Source organism: Sciurus vulgaris (genome assembly GCF_902686455.1).
Source record: "Sciurus vulgaris genome assembly, chromosome: 10".
Taxonomy (NCBI): Eukaryota; Metazoa; Chordata; class Mammalia; order Rodentia; family Sciuridae; genus Sciurus; species Sciurus vulgaris.
This window is the reverse complement of record NC_136470.1, coordinates 56,202,410-56,225,055: the sequence shown is the minus strand read 5'-3', so window position 1 is coordinate 56,225,055 and position 22,646 is coordinate 56,202,410. Positions and strand designations below refer to the sequence as shown.

The following is a 22,646-nucleotide window of genomic DNA, read 5'->3' as shown; positions in this document are numbered from 1 at the left end:
ATAGTGGACAATAGGTCCAAAGAAAAAGAACAAGTCAAAGTACTAGACAAAATGATTTTAAAGGACAGAATTTTTTTTGTGGGTACATTTTTAGTACCTGGATTGAATTTAAGGACACTAGACCACTGTGACCCATGTCATATTTTATTTAGGGAAAGAGTTTCACTTAATTACTGAGCCCCTCACATTTGTGGAGACTCACTTTGAACTCAAAATCCTCCCATCTGAGTCTCCCCTGCCTCTGGGATTACAGGTGTGCACCACTGTGCCCAGAAAGAACAGATTACATAATAAAAGTGCATTTAAACAACATGATGGTAAGATTGAGATCCTACCACCTTGATTGAAGCTCCTCAAATAAGAAAGCAGTCTCCTCTACCACTGGCCCACCTGAGAGTCAGGTATGGTGACAAAGGCCTGTAATCTGAATGACTCGGGCTGAGGCAGGAGGACCAGCCCCCTCAATTCATACAACATTTTTCTCAAGAGATGAGAATGCATCTCAGTGTCAGAGCACTGCTCGAATTCAACCCCAAAACCACAAAAAGTGAGAGGGATGAAGCAATGGGAGATGGACCCCAATTTCAAATGAGTAACAAGGAAAAGAGGCTTTCTTAATACCAATGTTATTTCTGGGAGGTAATGTTATGGAGAGTTTAAGTTGTTATGTGTGTAATTATGTTTTCACTTGTGGATGATAAACATGGACTCCTTCTGTAGTAGAAAGGCCCTGCAAGGGTGACACTGTCTCACTGATAACACACCCAACATTATCTCACCATAGCAGAAGTAGAACAAAACACAATGAAGAGCACTAACCAAAGACATGCCTCACATATTTCCTTTACTCCTGAAAACAACCCACTCTGTTAAAAACCATCTGTTCCTGGGCTCTGCATGTGGCTCATGTTAGAGCATTTACCTAGCATGTGGAGGCCCTGGGTTTAATTCCCAGAACTAACAACAACAACAAATATCCTATCTCTATTACAAATGCAGCTTAGAGAGACTAAGTTAGTACCCTCAGGACACTTAATCAGCACAGACTAGAACTAAGTTTCTTAGGGAGTTTATGTGACTAGAGAACCTGCTGTTAACTTCTATGCTGTGCCACCACCAAACAAAGAAATAGGTATTCACAGTCTGCTCCACTGTGCCCAGTAATACATGAGAGCTTTTACCCCCACATCCACTCAAAATGATCCAGTGGTCCATTAAATGGTCATGCTGTATTTCAAGCAATTTCCTACTAATCACCCTGAAGTCGATTTTTATTTTCTTTTTACTATCTCACTAATGGGATGAAGTCCCTAAATCTGTGCTATTCTATTGTTTCCCTAGGACACACTTGCTAAAAGTTACAGTACCTGCTCAAAAGGTATACACACTAAACTAACATTTTCATTTGTAGTTTCGTATATATACATAAAGAGATTTTTAATCTTTTTGTTTTTATTCTTATTTTGGTGAGGGTATTAAACCCAGGGCTTCCAACTTGCTAAGCACATGCTAAACACTACATCAAATTACGCCTCATGACCGAAAATTTTAATATCATGGAGTCAAATTGCTTGTTTTCCTTCCCCTTCCCCTGATCTCAAGATTGAACCCATGGGGCCTTACCACTGAGCTGCATCACCAGTGCCAGGCCCATTCATGACAAAATAGGACACAACCGTCTTGCTGGATCCCAATGCCTGTCTCAACTTTGAGATCGTCCTACCTGAGCCTCTGGAGTCTCTGTGATTACAGGTGTGAGCCATGCTGCCTGGCTTCACAAGTTGTCTACTTTTTGTTGCACAGCTCAGTTTGGAAAGCAGACAGCCCAGGGCTCTCATCCAGGAGCCTCATCCAGTCTGCAGTTTCCTGTGCCCCACATCTTGGGGCAAGAACCTACAAATGCAAGAAACAGTGAAATTCCCAGAGACACCCTGATTTCCATGGAGAAAACCCCAAAGGAAAGGATCAATGTGTGTCAGGGCCTGGGAGCTGGGGTAGGGACCAGGGAAGAAGACCCAGCTTCAGCCCTCCCGACCAGCCCCAGGGTACCCAATTAAGCCCCTGGTTTATCAACTCACATGGGTCCCAGTGGTGCACAGAGGGTGGTATACCAGTTCCTGGCACAGCCCTGGTCAAACAGGTTGTCATGCCAGAGGGAGACAGTGATGGGATGAGGAGCTCAGAACGAGCAGGACTGGGCAAGGCCATCTCCAAGGGACCCTCCTAAGTAGGTCAGTTTAGCCTGGACCTTAGCACAGGCATGTGGCAAGACTGCAAGGACAGGAGAACCCAAGAGAGACCCGGGCCCGCCTGCCTTCCAGCATTCCTAGGACCCACTTGTGAGCAGCTCTCCCCAGATGAGTGCTAACACAGCACACCTCTCCTGCCTCCTCAGGGCTCTCTCATCACCTTTTACCTCCCTCTGCCACATGCTTCTGTGTCTCCACTGACCACACCTGTCCTCCTACCTCGTACTTCCAGATACCTTTTAAAATCTTCCTTGTGCTGCTACACAGACCCAAAGATGGTGTCTCCACCTGCTCCCACTTCACTTTCTTACCTGTCTTTTTTTTCTAAAGTGTCTCTTCATTGAATTTCACTATCAGGGAGGGATGTGGCAGCAGGGATGCCTAATTGTATTTTCAGTCTCAAAAAACACATGGCCCAGGGAAATCTGGACTGAACGCCTTCAATACACAAAGCAGGAAAGGTCACACTCAAAGTCAAGTCCTCTCCTGGACGCTAACTTGCTTCTTCTCTCCCATATTCCACATTCACTTTTCTCTGTGTTATTCCTCAGGCTTGACCTCTCCTCCTCTCAGAGCAGGATGAGTCTTGCCCCATCCTCAAGATCTTTAGCTACCAAGATGCAACCACATCAAAGTTCATAGCTGCTCAATTCAAAATAGCTAGATTATGCTAACAGAGTAGAAGCCCTTTAATTCATGAATGAATAATGAACGTGTGGTATATATACATGGTGGAATATTACTAAGACATAAAGAAGAATAAAATTATGACCTTTACTGGTAAATGGATGAAGTTGGAGAATATCATGCTAAGAGGATAAGCCACGTCCCAAAACCGAAAGGTCAAATGTTTTCTTTGATAGGTAGATGATGATACATAATGTGGGATGGAGTTTTGGGGGTAAGAGAAGTATGGAGGAAATTTGGATGGTGAAGAGGAAAAAGGGGCAGGAGGGGTGGGGAAGGAAAGATAGTAGACTGAGATAGACATTATCACCCTATGTCTTGGTATGATTACAAGAATGGTGTGACTCTACATCATGTACAACCAGAGAAATGAAAATTTGTACCCCATTTGTGTACAATGAATCAAAATACGCATATAAAAACTTAAAAAAGAAGAAACTACTATACTTCCACACCTTTAATCTCAGTGACGTGGGAGGCTGAGGGAGGAGTATCACAAGTTCAAGGACAGCCTTAGAAATTTAGAATGGCCATAGATAACGTAGTCAGTCCCTATCTCAAAACCAAATATCATAAGGAATGGGGATGTAGCTTCAGTGTAAGGCACCCCTGGGTTTGATCCCTACTAAAGAAAAAATAAACTAATTAATAGCAAAATATTTTTAAAAAGTTACAAATCTGTCATCTTTATAGACATAATTTTTGATTAGATGTGCATAACATATAAAAAATAATGGTTGGACAGAAGGTATAAAAAGGCTTAAAGGAATGATAATTAATAACTTTTTGAGAACTGAGCACTAAATTTGTATTCCTTCCTCTCTGCACAAGGAACCCTATCAGGCATGAGTAGAATCCAACAGCACTTAAGCACCCAGACGAGCCTCTCTCCATGGTTCCTCTCCTCAGACTCCTGCTCTAATTCTGTGCCTCAAATGCCCTCATAATGCATAGGACCAAAATCAAGTGGCATCTTCTTCTTCCCCATCTTCTACCCACCTTCCTGCTTCCTCTCCTTCTTCCTATTATCTTGGGAGAATCTGGGCATCAGGATTCTCTCTGTTCCTTTACTGCTTTTCTTCTACCCAAAATGATGATTTTTTGTTTTTTGGTTGACTCATTTATTCAGATTTACTTTCTTTGAGTGCTGGGGATTGAAGAACCTTGGGCCTAGCACGTGCGAAGCACATGCCTGACCACTCAGATGCACCCCAACAGAAATTGTTCAGGGCATCAAAATCACCTCAGTCAATGGGTCATGGTGGCACCCATGTGTAATTCCAGCAACTCGGGACACTGAGGAAGGAGGATCACAATTTCAAGACCAGCTTCAGCAACATAGTGAGACTCTGCTTCAACATAAGACCCTGAAGGGCCTGGGGATGTAGCTCAGTGGTAAAGTGCCCCTGGGTTCCATACCCAGTAGCAAAGAGGTAAAGCCCAGTCACTGCACTGGAGGTGGAAGCACACTGCAAACAGCAGGGCTGGCCTACGTTTTATGTGGTGTCAACAACTCTAAAATTAGACCCTGAGCACCATGGAGTGCTAGGAATGCGCAGAGAGAGGGGATCATGGGAACCATGCAGGAAACTCAGCCCACAGCACCCAGGTACAAGCAGAAGAGAAGCCCTGAGCTTTAAGCCCTAAGACATGCAAGAGGACTATTTCAGCTACTTCTGGATGCAGAGGCTGTGTCCTGGGCAGAAAGAGCAGTCTGAAGGATGTCTGCTGGCTTTGCCCAATGATGAGAGCACCTCCATGACAGCCTGGGCAGAGTCTGGGCTGATGTGGGCCAGGGAATGAAGGATGGATCTGGTGAGCAGGATTAGCTCCACCAGGGAATAAGGCATAGAGGGTACAACAGGTGGAGTGGGCACCTCAGACATTAAGGGTGGGGGTCTCGTGGATTTAAGATGAGATACAAACATGTGTAGAGGACCAAAACAAGGAATGGTAGTAATAGAAGCAGCCACTTTCTGGTACCATTCACAGTTTTCATACATACATACACACAGACTGTTCTCATTGGTACATGATTCCAGAAGGTGAAAAACCACAAGGACTTAGGGAGAAAAAATGACAACAAATGATGAAACGCTTTTCTGGGTTAGAGAAAGTGGTTTCACCTTGATCATGATGGAGAATACACGACAGTATCCATTTGTCATATTCCCTAAATCGGGTGAATCTTACTGTTTGTAAATTATTCCTCAATAAATGACTTCATCAAACAGTTCTACCGTGGCTCCCAGGTTTCCACTTCTTCCCAAGTAAATGCATGCTTGAATTTCTGGGCCTTTCTAATCTCGACCCTCACAGGTTCAACCTCATTGCCACCCAGTGCTTGAATTACAGCCCTTTCCTCATCGTTCTCCTAACACCCTACTTTCTTGTTTCTGTGCATGTTTGCAAACTGTGCGTCTCACAAACAAAGCCCTCCTGGCTTCTTTCTCTCCAAAATCACACGTGGGATACACAGAGTGTCATGTCCAACTCTACAGCTCAGTCATCATCAAACTCAGTTCCTACCAGTCTGCGCCACCAATCTCAGCAAGTTCCTGGGAGTTTCCCAGCGAATTCTGATTGAAGGTTGCTTATCAACACAGGTGCAAGATGGATGTACCTCTATATCCATCCCTCAAATAACATGCAGCCTAGCACACACTAGGCTCTCCATTCAGTGCAGCCAGGAAGGAGAATGGCCCCAGAGATCCAGGGGGAGAAAAGATCTGAGCTGCATCTTAAGAGGTGGGTCTGGAAGGACTCATGAGCACCCTCAGGGCCAAGGGCAGTGGAGAAAGCACAGAAAGTGCCTAGTGGGAGAAAGATGCCTCCTCACAGCACAAGATTTGGTTCAGCTTACCAGGCCTTCATAGGGCGCCTGGCGGTGCTCACTGCCAAGATCTGCATGAGCAGCTGCATGATGAGCGGCAGCAGGAGGCCAAAGTTGGGTACAGTCACTAAGAAGCTATACTAGGGTTAACCAAGGCATTGGAGAGATCCGCCTTGGACCCTCCTTTTGTCTAGACCCCTCCCTCTGATCCCACCCCACCTGGCCCCGCCCACCCATTTTCCTCCATGGACTGGAGTGTTATTCCAGTACACCCAGGGTGACCTCACTCCACTGCACTGTCCTGGCGCCTGTTCCTTTTCAAGATTTATTATTACTCTCTGTGGCCCTGCTCCATTCTTTATTCTAGAGTCCATCCTACCCTGCCTCTCGCCAGGAACCCTCTGGCCTTCAACATGTCCTTCACAGGTCCTAGAAGTGACTGCTCAATTCCCACTCTATCAGCCCCGCCCTTGGTTACCCTCCCCCACCCTCCCACCACCCCTGTTCTTCCAGTGTGTGCACTTGGGAGTGTGTGGAGACGCCATGGCCTTGTCCAGAGAGAAAGGTGTGAGTCTCCTACGGACCAGGAATACCACACAACCCACCAGCACGGTTCGCAAGTACAGACTGAAAGAGAGGAGGAGGAGCAGGTATCTTCTGATGTTCCTGTGGACCACCTAGTTGTTCAGTCACCTGCAACCTGGTAAAACTCCTAGGGGAGAGGAAGCAGGACTGAGGGTCTATCTGCTGTGGACTCCATCACCCCCAAATATTGAGACCTCCCCAATTCCTGCACTGTAGGCTGCTTGCCTTGTCCCAACACAAGGGCTCCCACCTCTAGGGATAAACTGGCATTTACATAGTTAAAGCACAGTTAGGACTTCATGTCACCTGTCATTAGCAAGCTCTCAGAGACAAGACCTGCCGGGTGTCACTCTGAGCATCATATAGAATATCTCTGGGACTTTTTGCTCAGGTACTGGATAAAATTAAAAAAAAAAAAAAAAAACACTTTACCCAGCTGCCTTGTGCACTTGTAAACCCAAGTGGCCTGTGCACAGGAGAGAAGAACACTAAGAACATAGGAAATCCTCCTACTTGGACACAAAAAGGTGGACATGCAAAGAGGCCCAGAACAGGGCAGCAGCCAGTCTAAAGGTCTAGGTATGTAGTATCAGCAAGCCAGGGGATGGGACAGGCACTGCTCTCCTACCCATGAGTCCACCAGGCCCAGCACACATGTGATGCCTTTTGCACGTTAGCACTTAAGCAAGCAAGGCCAAACTCACAGGACAGGTGCAGACACAGAGGCCATGGCATACGGAAGGGACAAACAGTGGCGGAGAAAATTGTATTGATTTGGGTTTGTGTCCATGTCCTCTATTCTGTACCATTGCTCTATCTTTCTATTTTGGTACCAGTATCATGCCGTTTTTGTTACTATTGCTTTGTAGTAGAGTTGAAGTTCTGGTATTGTGATACCCCCAGCTTCATTTTTCCTGCGAAGGATTGCATTAGCTATTATGGGTTTCTTATTCTTCCAGATGAATTTCATAATTGCTTGCTCTATTTCTGTAAGGTACGTCATCGGGATTTTAATTGGAATTGCATTGAATCTGTATAGCACTTTTGGTAGTATGGCCATTTTGACAATATTAATTCTTCCTATCCAAGAACATGGGAGAGCTTTCCATCTTCTAAGGTTTTCTTCAATTTCTGTCTTTACTGTTCTGTAGTTCTCATTGTAGAGGTCTTTCACCTCTTTTGTGAGATTGATTCCCAAGTATTTTATTTTTTTCGAGGCTATTGTGAATGGGGTAGTTTTCCTAATTTTTCTTTCCAAAGATTCATCCCTTATGTATAAAAATGCATTAGATTTACTTGCAACGAGCCTATATCCTGCTATTTTACTGAATTCACTTATGAGTTCTAAAAGTTTTCTGGTTGAAGTTCCTGGTTCCTCTAAGTATATAATCATATCATCAGCAAATAAGGATAGTTTGAGTTCTTCTTTTCCTATTCGTATCCCTTTAATCTCTTTTTCTGTCTAATTGCTCTGGCTAGAGTTTCAAGGATGATATTGAATAGAAGTGGTGAAAGAGGGCATCCCTGCCTTGTTCCAGTTTTTAGGGAGAATGCTTTCAGTTTTTCACCATTTAGAATGATATTAGCCATGGGCTTAGCATAAATGGCCTTTACAATGTTAAGGAATATTCCCAATTTTCTCATACTAGACAAAGGGGCCAAAAATATGCAATGGAGAAAAGATAGCATCTTTAACAAATGGTGCTGGGAGAATTGAAAATCCATGTGCAACAGAATGAAACTAAAACCGTATCTCTCACCATGCACAAAACTAAACGCAAAATGGATTAAAGACCTCAGAATCAGACCAGAGACCCTGCATATTATAGAAGAAAAAGTAGGTCCAGATCTTCAACATGTCGGCTTAGGACCAGACTTCCTCAACAGGACTCCCATAGCACAAGAAATAAAAGCAAGAATCAATAACTGGGATAGATTCAAACTAAAAAGCTTTCTCTCAGCAAAGGAAACTATCAGCAATGTGAAGAAAGAGCCTACAGAGTGGGAGTAAATCTTTGCCAATCATACTTCAGATAGAGCACTAATCTCTGGAATCTATAAAGAAATCAAAAAACTTTACACCAAGAATACAAATAAACCAATCAACAAATGGGCTAAGGAAATGAATAGACACTTCACAGAAGAAGATCTACAAGTAAACAGCAAACATGGAAAAATGTTCAACATCTCTAGTAATAAGAGAAATGCAAATGAAAACCACCCTAAGATTCGATCTCACCCCAATTAGAATGGCGATTCTCAAGAATACAAGCAACTAGAGGTGTTGGGGAGGATGTGGGGAAAAAGGGACACTCATACATTGCTGGTGGTGCTGCAAATTAGTGCAGCCACTCTGGAAAGCCATGTGGAGATTCCTTAGAAAACTTGGAATGAAACCACCATTTGACCCAACTCTCCCACTCCTTGGCCTATACCCAAAGGACTTAAAATCAACATACTACAGAGATATAGCCACATCAATGTTCATAGCTGCTCAATTCACAATAGCTAGATTGTGGAACCAACCTAGATGTCTGTCAATTGATGAATGGATAAAGAAACTGTGATATATATATATATATATATATATATATATATATATATACACACACACAATGTAATATTACTCAGCCATAAAGAATGATAAAATATGGCATTTAAAGGAAATGGATGAAATTGGAGAATATCATGGCTAAGTGAGATAAGCCAATCTCAAAAAACCAAAGGACTAATGATATCCCTAATAAGTGGATAATGACACATAATGGGAGGAGGGAGGGGTTAGTGTTAGGCGTAGAGTTACGGTTAGGGAGGGGGGCAAGAATGGAGGAAGGAAGGACTGTATAGAGGGAAAAGAGGGGTGGGAGGGGTGGGGGGAAGGGAAAAATAACAGAATGAATCAAACAACATTACCCCATGTAAATGTATGATTACACAAATGGTATGCCTTTACGCCATGTACAAACAGAGAAACAACATGTATCCCATTTGTTTAAAATTAGGGAAAAAAAAAAAAAAAAAACCAACCACAGTCACCATCCTATATACTACTTTTTGACATTCCCTCCCAATGGCTCCTTGTGCGATCAGAGCAATAAATGACCCAGTCATGCCTGGGCTGACACCCTAGTGGTCATTTCCCTAGTAGGCCTCCAGATCTTTTTCCATTTTCAGAATACGAATATAAAAGGAGTAAGACATGTTTTGCTTCTATGGGTTATGGAGACTTACATTTATTGTTTAAAAATTAAAATTTGAGCAATAAAAAAAAAAAAAAAAAGAGTGGCAGAGAGACACTTTTAGCAGTCCAGGAACATGGACTCACCCACTCCTGGCCCATTTTTGATGTGAGGTTCCAAGTCCTGGCCAGGTGCCCCTGATGGGTTGGTAAGAGGACAGGTGGGAGGAGTACTCACTTCCACACAGATGTTACAGGAAGAGCAGTGGAAGGTGCAAGGTGGGCATTGGAAGCCACAGTGTTCTGGCTAGGGCCATTCCACAGTGAACCTTGAAGGTTTCACCCATGACTCCTGCCCTGACTGACCTTACCAGGTATCCTGTCGTGTCTGGTCTGTGATAAGGCTCTGCGCAAAACCCCAGTGATCCACACCTCCTAAAGAACCAAACTGCATTCTCCCAAAGTCATTCCTCCCAAGCAGTCCCCTCACCTCTCCCATGAAGTCATTGAGACAGGGACATTTTTCATGGAGTGGTTCATGAAGAAATGCTTGGGTTACCTTTCATCAAACAGTAAGTCTTTAGAAGCTTTAAGATATCTCCTCATTGTTATTTGTGTGCTCCCTGAGTTTCTTTGACTACAAAAGGGAGGCATTTTCCATACTGCCCTTCTGTAAACTCCTCCAGGAAAAGGGTGTTAAGCATTTAAAAACCATAGATCCCCTCCTTACTCTACAGAGATTCCTTGGGCCCACAGAGCAGAGAAATATACCACAAGTAGGTCTCCATTTCCCCCTGGATTGTCACATTTGGAAGTTCATCATGGCAGGAGAGGTCAGTCACCTCTCTAAGTCTGAACTCTCCAGGTTCTTGGCCATATAGTCATTCTGCCAATGGTGCCACCAACACATTTGGCAGAACCATGTGATGACAGACAGGTTTGCTGGCCATCAGAAGCTCATAGGGAGAGGTCCCTGAAGGAAAAAATGGAGTTTTCTCTGGCATGGACGCATGAGATCAGTTTTCTTATACTCAGATGGTAAGTTCTTTCTCAACAGTTATGTTCCAGCACTAGCCTACTCATATGTACAAAAAATCAATTGAGATTTTCATGTTGTTCAGAAGGGATCCTTGTCCTCATAAAAGAGGTGTGGAAACTGCTGACCACTACAGGCTCTGGGAAATAGATACTCAAAAATGCCTCATTTTCTTCTGCTGCCAGTCCTGGAAAATGACATCATTGCTGTTGGAAAAAGATCTTTCATAATTTTCTGCATCCTATCTGCCCTGATTACCAATTGGGGGAATGAAAACTGGTCTTCTGGGCAGACATAAACCAAAGAACCATACGTTAAGGGCCTGATTTTACAACAGAAAAACAAATGGTTAAAGTGCCCTATGTAGGAGGCACTTTTCTCTCAACTCAGGACAGTAGGTTCTCTTACTTCTTACCTACTTCCAGATTTCTATCTCTCCATGGTTGATAGAACTTTAAGAGCAGGCAAAACATACAAGGCTTGCAGAGGACAGCTGTGAGGCCTAAAGAAACAAAGAGCTGTCACCTTAAAATTCGAGTCATTGTAGGACCTAAGTGGCTGGCTATCTTATCTGCTCTTATGCTCTACTACCCTGGATTTGTAAAATGTCCTTCCCTAAACACTACTGTAGAAGAAGGAAAAATGGAATGATCTTGTATATACAAACCTCTTTAACTTGGGAATCTTTACCTAAGGATTTCAGGACTCTCACAGTTTCAGATAGATGGGCCGACTGTGTTCTGAATCAAATGTGCACTCTGATCTGATGAAGATGTTCTTCATGCTCCCTTTCTCTGGTAATTATGGCTGTGTCAGTTTTTGGGTTTCCTTTTTTTTTTTCCCGTTTTTTGTTTGTTTGTTTGTTTGTTTTTGTTGTTGTTTTTGTTTAAGCTCATGCTTGTATGGTGAATTCACTTTTGATCCTGTGTCCCTAAATTAAAACATTTTTCTCATCAATCTTACTTTCTTCAACTGTGCGGTTTTGACTCACTTTCTTTGTTCAGAGGTCAATTTTTCAAGGATTGGCTCTCAAATACATTGCAAACTCCCCTTCACAAAATCCTAAGAAGAACATAGACATAGTGAGGTTAGGATTTAATCATCTGAACACTTGATTTCAGTGTCCCCCATGGTTGTTGGACTTTATACCTGGCATTTGCAATTAAACAGGCTTGCGGGAAATTTAAATCATAATATAACAATCTGATAGGCATGCACTTTCTAACAGGTTAAATCTTATAAAAGTTTGAGTAAACATCTGTTGCATTGCCTCCTACATCTGGTGCTCTTCTACAAAAAACTACAAAATCTCTGCTTCCTGGCTATTTTATTTAGCTGTGTACACCTGTCTATTATACTAACTCATAAGTTTTTCTAAGTAGTTAGACCAGTATGAGAGTGTTGGTTTGTATAAAATGTCTACAATGTAATATCCATTGCTTCTAGGAGTTTTTGTCAATAGGGAGAGAAGGTTAATACTGTTAACTACACTTGTCTTGTATCTTGGTATTTATAGTTAAAACAGATTTAGGTTTAACATCAATGGGATTAATCATAAATGTGTTTGTTACCCAAGACATCTGAGTAAATTGAAAGTTATAATGCTAAATCCTCAAATGCCTAATACAAAATCAAATATATTTCACTTCTTAATGTCCTTAAGGTAATTTATACAAATTCAGAAAATTCGTAAATATTGTTTGGAAATGAATATTTAAATGGGACTACAGAAAAGGCTCTATGTATGGTAAGTGGTTTTAGTAGTGAAAGTAGAAGAAAAAAGAAGTGTTTCTGGATTAGAAAGTCTTTTTCGTGGTAAAGAGAATAGTTGTAGAATAGTTGTAATTTGCAGAAGTTTTGTGGAACTTAATTTTCAAAAAAATTTCTTATAATCAACTTGGTTATATAAAATTATCACAATCAGTTAAAGTTATTTAAGGATTTTTTCTTATGCTCAATTATTAATGTATTTCTATAAACCAATTTTTTTCAATTTATTGAAGTAACAACAATTTCCTAATACATTAATCTGCTCTTAACTATCAAGATAACTTCTTGTGTTGATAAATTTTTAAATTTTTTTTTGTTGAATATGAATAAGATACCATTATATCATAATTTATTCCTTTTTTACTTACATTTGTAGAGCTGAGGATCAAACCAGGGCCGCAAACATGCTAGGGATGTGCTCTAGCACTGTTCCAAAACCCCAGTCCTAAGTTTTATTATTTTGAGAATCTAGTCTTAAGGAAGGAGGTATGCACAACTCTGGTAAAGAACCACTGTGTATGGGAATATTATACTACATTAGATTCTGAATTTTTCTTTCAAAGCTAACATTGTTGAAGACAAGAACATCAGTGTAATTGTGGTGCTATTACTGGATTTGTGGTATAGATGTATTCAGGTTTTAAATACAGAAATCATTTAAATACAAGGGTGAGAAGAACATTCCATCAAGGTGATATTCTTCAAACTGAAGTTTAACGTAAAGATATGGAATTATAAAACTTATATTTCACGGATAACAACTACTATACAAACTCAATATTTTTAAATTTACTAATATCATTTTATATTTTCTTGAAGCTTTATAACAGTTTTCTGTTACTCCTTGACAAAATTAGAACTTTCAGTATGACAATCTGAGTTAACTTGAGATAATAGACCATAATTGATATCAAAATGTATAAATGCATTCTAGTTTCATGTAGAAATATGGACAAAATATAAACAAATTTTTAAAAAGCCAAGGGAAAAAAAAAAAACATGTAAGGCTAACTCTCAGTACTAATACTGACCCCAATTAAATAGAAGGGGTAAGATAAGTACAAAGTTAGACATTAAAGTTACAAAGCAGTATTTCTACCTCAAGACAGGTAAAACTGGATTGTTGCATATTCAAGACCAGAGAACAAAATGCCATATGTTTTCTCTGATATGTGGATGCTAATTCACAATAAGCGTGAAGTCTTTGAAAGGATAGAGCTACATTGGAATAGGTAGAGGGAGTGAAGGAAGGGGAGGGTTATAGTGATAAGAATGATTGTAGAATGAATCTGACATTATTACCTTTGTACATGAGTGACTATATTACCCATGTCATGCAACATGATGTCCAACCAGAAAAATGAGAAATTATACTCTAACTATGAATGAAATGTCAAAATGCATTCTATGGTCATGTATAACTATTCAGAACAAATCAGAAGAAAAAGAATGAATGGTGGAAGCCAGGGGCTTGAAGAGGTTATCTAAGCAAATTTTAAATGTGCTGCAAGATTTTGCTTAATTTCTTACAAAGGGAACCTAATTAAAGTTGAAATTTATAACAAACAGTGAAGCAGTCTTTATTGATTTGGAATAGTATCAGCATGGAGTCATTATAAAGAAAAATAAAAGGTATATTTGGGAACAAATATCAAGGATGTGGCTAAGCAATGATTTGATAAGGTGATACTTATGGACAGAAAGAATCCAGAAGCTATTCATTAAGATAATGGGGCAATGACCCTGAAGGCTCTTCTGAGATCTTTAAAGATATTAATTCCACCACATTCCCAGAAATTTAAGGGAAGAACGGGTTCGAGGAAGGGTCCTAGAAGATCCACAATTTCTTGGTGTTTAGGGTCTCTCCGATTAGCACTGCCTCAGCTCTCTTCTCTCTGTTTTCTAATGCAATGCTATTATGCCAGCCCTGCCATTACCCAAGCAGTCTTAGGTATTATTCAGTACACTGGTATCAAATATATAGGTTGTAATCCTGAGAAACATATGTATAGTGCTAAATTTGCAGGCACAAGCATGGAAGAGGTGTAGAGACAAGGATACCCCATCATGGATATAAAAAAAAAAAAAAAGTCTCATAGACCCTTCAACTTGGTCAGAGAATTTCCACAGAGGCTGGGCTGTGTACAGAGTCCCCACTAGGCTAATGACCTGGGTGGTTATGGGTTTAAAAACATCACAATAATATTCCATTAGGACAAAGCTTAGTGGAACCATGAAATTGGGCTTATCCAGAGGTCCCAGAGCTATAGTATCACCAGCATATAACCCCATCCTGGGAGAGCCCAAGGCACATGATTTCAACATAGGATAGTAGAGTCTGTGCTCTACCCAGCAAAGACCTGAGGACATGATGTCCTGAAATTTGGAGGAACTAACCCCCATCCCAGTGTCTGGAAGGTTGGTTACAGAATCCAAATAGTTATTCTCAAGCCTGAAACTTTAATGCTGATTTTCCTGTCAGGTTTTGGATCATTGAATCGGATACTTTCTTCTTGTCTCTATCTTCCTATTGGAAAGGAAATGTCTATCACATGCCTGTACCACCATTGTGCTTTGTAAGCACACAAAGCTTGATTTCATAGCCTCATACCTGAAGGGATATTGTCTTCAGGAAGAATCACATATTGAGTTTCATTCACATAAGATACAGATGATATGACTTTAGAGTCAGACTTTTTATGGTGAAAGGTGTCAAAAGTTTTTGGGGTCCTGGAATAAAATGAATGCATTTCATATAAGGATATGAAAGTTGGGGATAAAGGGTGGGATGCTATATAGCTCACAGGATGGTGTTCCCTTAAGAATTCATATTGAAACCTAATCGCCTATGCAGCAATATTTAGAAATGGGTCAAAAACTTGCTTAATACAAGATGAAAGCTGAGGAAATAATTTCAAGATTTATTCAAGAAAAGGTCATCAAGTTAAAAATCTTCAGAATGAAGGACGCAATTACAAAATTGAGGAGAGAGCCTACAGAAAGTCGTTTCTAGCTATCCCCTTTCAAAGGACTAATATAGATAAAGAACTAAAACAACAAAACACAACATCAAAAAAGAAATCATCCAAATAATAAATAAACAAATGAATAAAACAGACATTTTTTAAAAGAAGAAATAAAAAAAGCCAAAAAATATATGGAAAAAATATTCAATGTCATTAGCAATAAGGGATATGCAAACCAAAATTTCCCTGAGATTTTACCTCACATAGTCAGAACAGCAGTCATCAAGAATGTAAATCATAATAAAATGTAGAGAGAATCTGGAGAAGAAAAGAACACTTTTACACTCTTGGTGGGACTGTAATGAGTAGGACCACTATGGAAATCAGTATGGAGCTTCCTCAAAAGTTTAGGCATAGAACCACCATATGATCCATCTATACATTAACTCTTGGGATATGTCCTAAAATACTAAAGTCATCATACTGTAGGGATAAATGCATATCCATGTTTATGGAAGCACAATTGATCATAGCCAAACAATGAAACCAGCCCAGGTTTCAAGAAAAAAGGCAAAGAAAAGTGAAGGGAGGGCAGAAAACATGATGAAAATCAAAGGGAGATCAGCAGAATGGAGGAAAGAGACGAGGGGGATGGAAAAGAGCAAAGGAGGGTAGAGTGATGTGATGTGCAGTGACTTTGTCCGAATTATATTGTTATATTGTGTGCACATACAATGGAACAACAAACCCCATCTTCAGGTTTAACTGGAAAGCACCAATAAAATCTAGTCGGGAAATGCAGCACTGTGGCTTCTGGGTTGAACACCCTTATAAAAGGCTTTAAGGCTGAAGAAAGCACTCTCTTGTTTATCTGCCTTGCACCTCATGAGGACAGAGGAAGATGCCACTTTGGAAGCAAAAAGCAGCACTCACTTGACACCAGCTTTGGCACCTTGATCTTGACACCTCCAGAACTGTAAGATATTAATTTCTGTTCTCAATCTACTACTCACTATGGTGTTTAAATTACCTATCCTGAAACATGTTGTTATAACAACACCAACTGAGGCACTAATTTAATCCAGCTAAAAGTTTTCATTCAATTATGATGATCTTTTTAAAGAACCAAACAAAATCAATAATTTTTTCTATTATCTATTTTATTTTTTCCTTGACCTAATTTTATTTTTTTCTTCCTTCTATTAACTTTGTGTTCTTTTTTTTTTTATTGTTTCTTTTTCTGTTTCTTTTGTTGTTCTTTTTGTTTGTTTCTCAGCTTCCTAAAGGTGTATTTGAGTCAGATTTCCTTTTCTAGAATAACAATCTGAGATGACTCAACTCATACTGAGAGGAGGCTTATTGTGACTCAGTTTTGGAGGTTCCTGTTGATCATGTTACTTTCAACCTCTGGTGAGAAAGGAACTCATGATGGAAATGCCTGCAAGAGCAAAACTGCCCACCTCATAGCTGGGAGTGAAAGACAGAATAGGCAGGGGCTGGAGTCCCACCACCCTCCTCATTCAAGTCAGCCCGCACTGAGATACACCCCTTACAGGTTCCCACATCCCCCAGTAGTATCAGACTGGGAGCCCTGCTTTTACCATATAGCCCTTGGGGAAACACGAAGTACCTAAATTACATCAAGGTCTAAAGACACGCTGGTTATTTAAGATCTTTCTTCTTTTGAAGTACAGGTATTAGTCACTATAAGCTTCCATTTTTGTACCCCTTTTGCTTCATCCAATCAGAGTGGGTATTTTGTACTTTCAATTTTGTCCACCTGATGGTATGTTCTCATTTCCCCTTTGATTTCTTTTTGATCCATTGCTTGCTCAACTGTGTGATTTCATTTTCGCCTATTGGAAAAATTTCCAGTTTTCCTTCTACCATTACTTTCAAGTTTAATTGCATTAGAATTGAAAAATATATACTTGGTGTGATTTCAATCTTCTACATTTATTCTTATTCAGAGACTCAAATAGATATATAGTTATATCTGTACTAGAGAGTGCTTGAGAAGAATGTATTCAAATGTTGCTGGTTGGAAAACATCATGTATGATACTTATGGTCATTTAATCTGCAGTGTTATTCTAGCCCTCTGTATATTTAATGATCTTGTATCGCTATGTTGTCTCCCTCCTGAAAGTGGGGTATTAGTATCAAAGTAAATAAAATTACTAATGTGTTACTATTTATCCCTTCAGTTCCTTCAGTGGTTTATGTATTCTGATTCTCTGTTACTGAGTGCATGCATATTGATAAGTTTTTTCTTTGTGCCCAGTTCATTGACCCAATGTCCTCCTTTGCCTCTTTTCACAGTTGTTGATTTATTCTATTTTATCAGATGTACATGTGACAACCCTGCTTGCTTATGGTTACTATGTCCATGAAATACTTTCCCATCCTTACATTCTGTGAATCCTCAATTATAAATACAATTTCCTGTAGATAATATTTTGTGGAATCTAGTTTTTCTTATTTTTTATCCAGTCATCCACTCTAAGTATTTCGATTGGATGTTTAATTCATTTCCACTTAGTGTAATTATGGATAGGGAAGTATACTAATATTAAATGACATTAAACCAAGCAAAGCACAGCTCCTCGGTTAGGGGGTTGAATGGATAAAAATTTGGATGGTCTTTGCTGGAATTTAATATTGTACACTCAAAGAGATTGGAAACTCAGTCAATCAAATATATTAGGGAAGGAATTCCCAGTGCCACAGCTATGAAGCTACAGCAGCAACCATTGGCACAAGCTGGAATAGTTACTCCATGAACAGGGTAAATTGATAAGGGATTCAAAGTAAACTGCATATTGGGGAGGACTGTGGCATGTCTGTGTATGGAGCATTTAGAGACCAAAGACACTGCCAGGACTGCTGTACAATATGTTGTGCAGGAAACAAAACACTACATCTGTCCCAACACTGTGCAGAGGGCAAAGTAAGGTACCATTTTGCAGTCTGAGCATGGTCCCCACAGCAGCTGAGTAAGTCAATTTTTCACAGACCTGAGTCAGGCCCAAAAAACTAGCCTGGCAAACCAATAGTACATGAGAGAGAGTGGGCCTAAATGACCAGGAAAAAAGCAGGCAGGTTGTATATTGTTTGCATTATATGAGGTTATTATTTGTCTCTTCATTTATGGTGAGGAACATGTGTCTCGAGGTGAAAATTCTACTGCCTAAGATCCATATTGCTGCGTGTGTAGACACCCAAATAACATGAAAAATAAGAAACAAATTGTCCCAAACAAACCAAGATTCTCCAATAAAAAAACCACTAATTCCAAAGTGGAAGCTCTATCAGAGAAGAAGGAGTTAAGAAGGTACTTACTAAAACTCATCTGCCAGGAAAAGGACAATTTAAGAAGTGACATTAGACAGAGATCACAGGAAATGAACAAGCACCTCAATAAAGACATAGAGATTCTGAAAAATAATCAATCAGTAACACTTGAAATGATGCAATCAATAAACCAAATTAAAAATTCAATGGAAAGAATGACCAACAGATTAGACCACGTTGGAATACAGATTTTTAGGCAATGAAGACAAAACTTATCTTGAAAAGCAAGTTGACCACGGAGAGAAGATGTTGAGAGACCATGAACAGAACTTCCAAGAAATATGACATAACTGAAAAGACCACATTTAGTATTTAACAGGATGGATTAGGGCATAGTGATTAAATCATGGAATGTACAAATTTTTCAATGAAAGTATATCAGAACACTACTGAAACCTAAAAAATATTAATAGGAAAATTAAATAGAGGAGGCTTGCAGGACACCAAAATTACTAAATTATAACTGACCCACATCAAGTCACATTATAATGAGAGTGAGTAATATACAGAATAAGCATAGAATCTAAAGGCCATGAGAAAATGATCAAATTACATATTGTGGGAAACCAATTCCAACCTCAGCTCATACCTCAACCCAAACACTCAATTCTTGGAGGTCCTGGAATGATATATTTCAAGTTCTGAAAAAAAAAGAAATGGATGGTAAGCAAGAATTTTGTATCCAGCAAAATTAAACTTTAGATTTGATGATGAAATAAAAATCTTCCATGATTCTAAAAAATTAGAATTCACTACTAGAAATCCTGCACTATACAACATTCCCAACAAAATATTCCATGAATCTGAAATGAAAAAGGAAAAAAGTGAAAATCAGCAAAGAAAAGAACCACACGAAAAGAATTACCAAGGAAAAGAAAAATTAAGTTAAATTAAAAATCATAAATAAACCAAAATGAGCAGAAATACAACTTGTATCTCAATAGTAACCTTAAACGTTAATGGCCTAAACTCATCAATCAAAAAACATTGAATGAGATTGGATGAAAAAAATAGACTCAACAATACATTGCCTCCAAGCGACTCACTTCATAGGCAAATACATGCACAGACTGAAGGTAAGACATGGGGAAATAAAAATGTATCATTCACATGGATTGTGTAAAGGAGCAGGGATTTCTATACTCATATCAGAAAGAGTGAGCTTTATCAAAGTTAATCAAAAGGGACAAAAAAGTACATTCCATACTGCAAAAGGGATTATCTATCTATATCAAAAAACATTCTGAGCTTCCAGTATCAAATAGATGACAAACAACAACACTGGGTGGATTTAACATACCCCTCTCATTGCTGGACGGATGTTCCAAACAAACACTAAATGCAGAAAGTACAGAACTAAATAATACAATCAATAATTTAGAATCAACAGACATATATAGAATATTCCATCCATCAAAGAGTAAATACACTTTCTTCTTGGCATCACAGGTATCCTTCTCTAAAATAGAACATATCTTATGCTACAAAGCAATGTAGTAAAAACAAAAGGAATGGAGATATTTCCCTGAATTCTATCAGATCATAATGATGTTAATTTAGATATCAATGATAAAATAAAAATAAAAGCTACACTAACACCAGGAGGCAACATAATACACTAAATCTGGGATGATTTTGATTTAAGTAAGAAGGGTAAAAGTTCCAGAAATTGATTTGAAGATGGTATCAAGACAGGCAGATTAAAGAGTACTGGAAGGATGTTCTCCAAGGAGGGGAATGAGGTGGGATTAAGATGAGTTCAGAATTGCAATAGATTGAATCTGAATATCCACATGACCAAATTTTCTCTCTCTACAGGATCAGTAAAAAAATTGTCTTCTTTTCATTTGGACAAAAGGAAACAACAAAATAAGTAGCAGGGAAGAGTGGCATATGCTTGTAATCCCACCAATTTAGGAGGTGAGGCAGGAAGATCACAAGTTGAAAATCAGCCTCAGCAATTTGGTGAGGCTGTAAGCAACTTAGCCAGATCCCACCTCTAAATAAATAACGAAAAGTCTGGCAATGTACCTCAGTGTTTAGTGCCCCTGGGTCTAATTCTGAGTACCAAAGTAAGTAAATGAAATCACTTCCCGGAATCCCTCATGGTGCACCTGTTACAGGCTTCTATTTTATTGTGGCCTTCACAGCTAAGTGGTTTTTATGTATGTTCTCCTTGCACAAACTACTATTTAACACTTCTTTAGTTTCACTTCCTGACTCCACCACCACTCCTTCAAAACTGCTTTGACAAAGGTCAGATGTGTCTTTCCTACTGACAAATCAAATGGCCAATTTCTGTTCTCAGTTCCTCAAGAGCATTTGTTAGAGTCAATCTACTCTTTAAGTCCACAAATTCACTGACTTAGCACTATCTATCATAAGAACTAAAGAGTGAGAGCATAATAACACATGTAAATTTACATTAGTGGATGCTTTAATGAATAAAGCAACCATGCATTTATGGGCAATTTAGATGGAATGTTAAACTATTACAATGGATAGTTCAAAACCACAGTCACCAAAGGCATGGCATTTTTCATCTTATTATGATTATACCAAAAACTAAAGCCTTTGCCTTTACTTTGGTCCTGTTGTCTTCTCAAAAATGCCAAGATTTCAAAACAAACTAGTCAAGGGCAATAGCAGAGAAGAGAGTAAAGCTACTTTTAAGACCATGTCACCCATTATTTCCATCATTCCACAGCATGATTTACGCTAACATTTTTTCTCACTCTGAATTCCACATAAAAATTAAAACACAATTCCTTTATATTAGCACACTCAAAATGAAATACTTAGGTATAAACCTGTCAAAGTCTATATAAGATTTACAATACAAAAACAAAATCTGATCAACAAAATCAAACAAGAACTAAATAACTGGGAGATGTTCCATCTTCATGGAGAGGAAGACTCAAACTTTTCAAGATCTTAGTTCTTCTCAATGTAACTTATAGACTCGATGCAATCCCAAATAAGTTCTTAGTAAGTTATATTGTGGATACTGACAAAGTGATTCTAAAATCTGTAAGAAAATACAAAAGACTCATAATAAACAATGCAACATTGAGAAGAACAAATTTGGAAGACTGATATCACCTGTCTTGAAAAATTTTTATCCAGCCACATCATCAAGTGAGAGCAGAAAAAGATAATATAGAGATAAAGACAAATCATAAACTAGGTGACATTGTTTTCAAGAGACACATGTTTGACCCAAAATATACAACAAATTTGTAAAAATCACAATAAGAAAACTGTCTTCTTCTTCTCCAGTTCCTCTATTAGATTTTCAAATATTTTGTATTTCTTCTAATCTGTTTGTGTTTATTCCCTTTAAATTATAATGCATTTGTTATTTCCATACTCCTCCTCATAAGATTTAAGGAAACTTCATCTCCAATAATGATGTTATCATCTTCTATGCATAGTTAAAGAGTATTTCTGTTTTATCTTTTTTTATATCCAAATAAAGTATTACTATTTTTAGCTAACTATTCTTAAAATATTTAATTGTTCTACATATACATCTTCTTCTTATATGTGAATTTCCCTTTGAAATTTCATTTTATTTGTATCTACAGCACATTCTCTGAAGTCTCTTAATGAATTTCTTTTCTGGAAACACAGTTTGATTTAAAGGATAGGACAGACACAGACTACTCCCAAGGGAGAATCAGATCCAGATGTGGAATTCCTCACGACAAATTTTTGGTGCCACCTTCTTTAACATGTTTTTCTGAAATGGCTTGATTTTGTCCATGTTCTTTTGGTTTCTTTGATTTTCATTGGGGTGCTGGGTGTTGATCTATGCACACACTCTAACATAAGCAGCCTGCATTCCACCTTATTCTTTATTATACTTATATGTCAAGACAATTTAAAAAAAAACATAGGAATCTCATATTTCTGGTACTAATGCTTTATAACTTAAATATATTAGTCTTCTGACTTTTGGTTTCTATTAGTGATATTTTTTGAGGGAA

General features: G+C 39.0%; 1 protein-coding gene across 8 annotated transcripts in view; it reads right to left on the bottom strand.

The window, feature by feature from the left end:
- LOC306670535 (uncharacterized protein) overlaps window positions 1-22,646 on the bottom strand; it is a 217,077-nt gene that overhangs the window by 103,985 nt on the left and 90,446 nt on the right. For 2 of the 8 annotated variants that reach the window (XR_013766433.1, XR_013766436.1), the window contains exons 3-4: window positions 11,560-11,630; window positions 10,977-11,070 (exon numbers count right to left, since the gene is read on the bottom strand). The exons of 5 other annotated variants lie outside the window; for them this stretch is intronic. The gene's annotated coding sequence lies outside the window, so the exon portion shown is untranslated. The remainder of the gene's footprint in view (window positions 1-10,976; window positions 11,071-11,559; window positions 11,631-22,646) is intronic. One more of the 8 variants, XR_013766434.1, reaches the window with a different exon arrangement.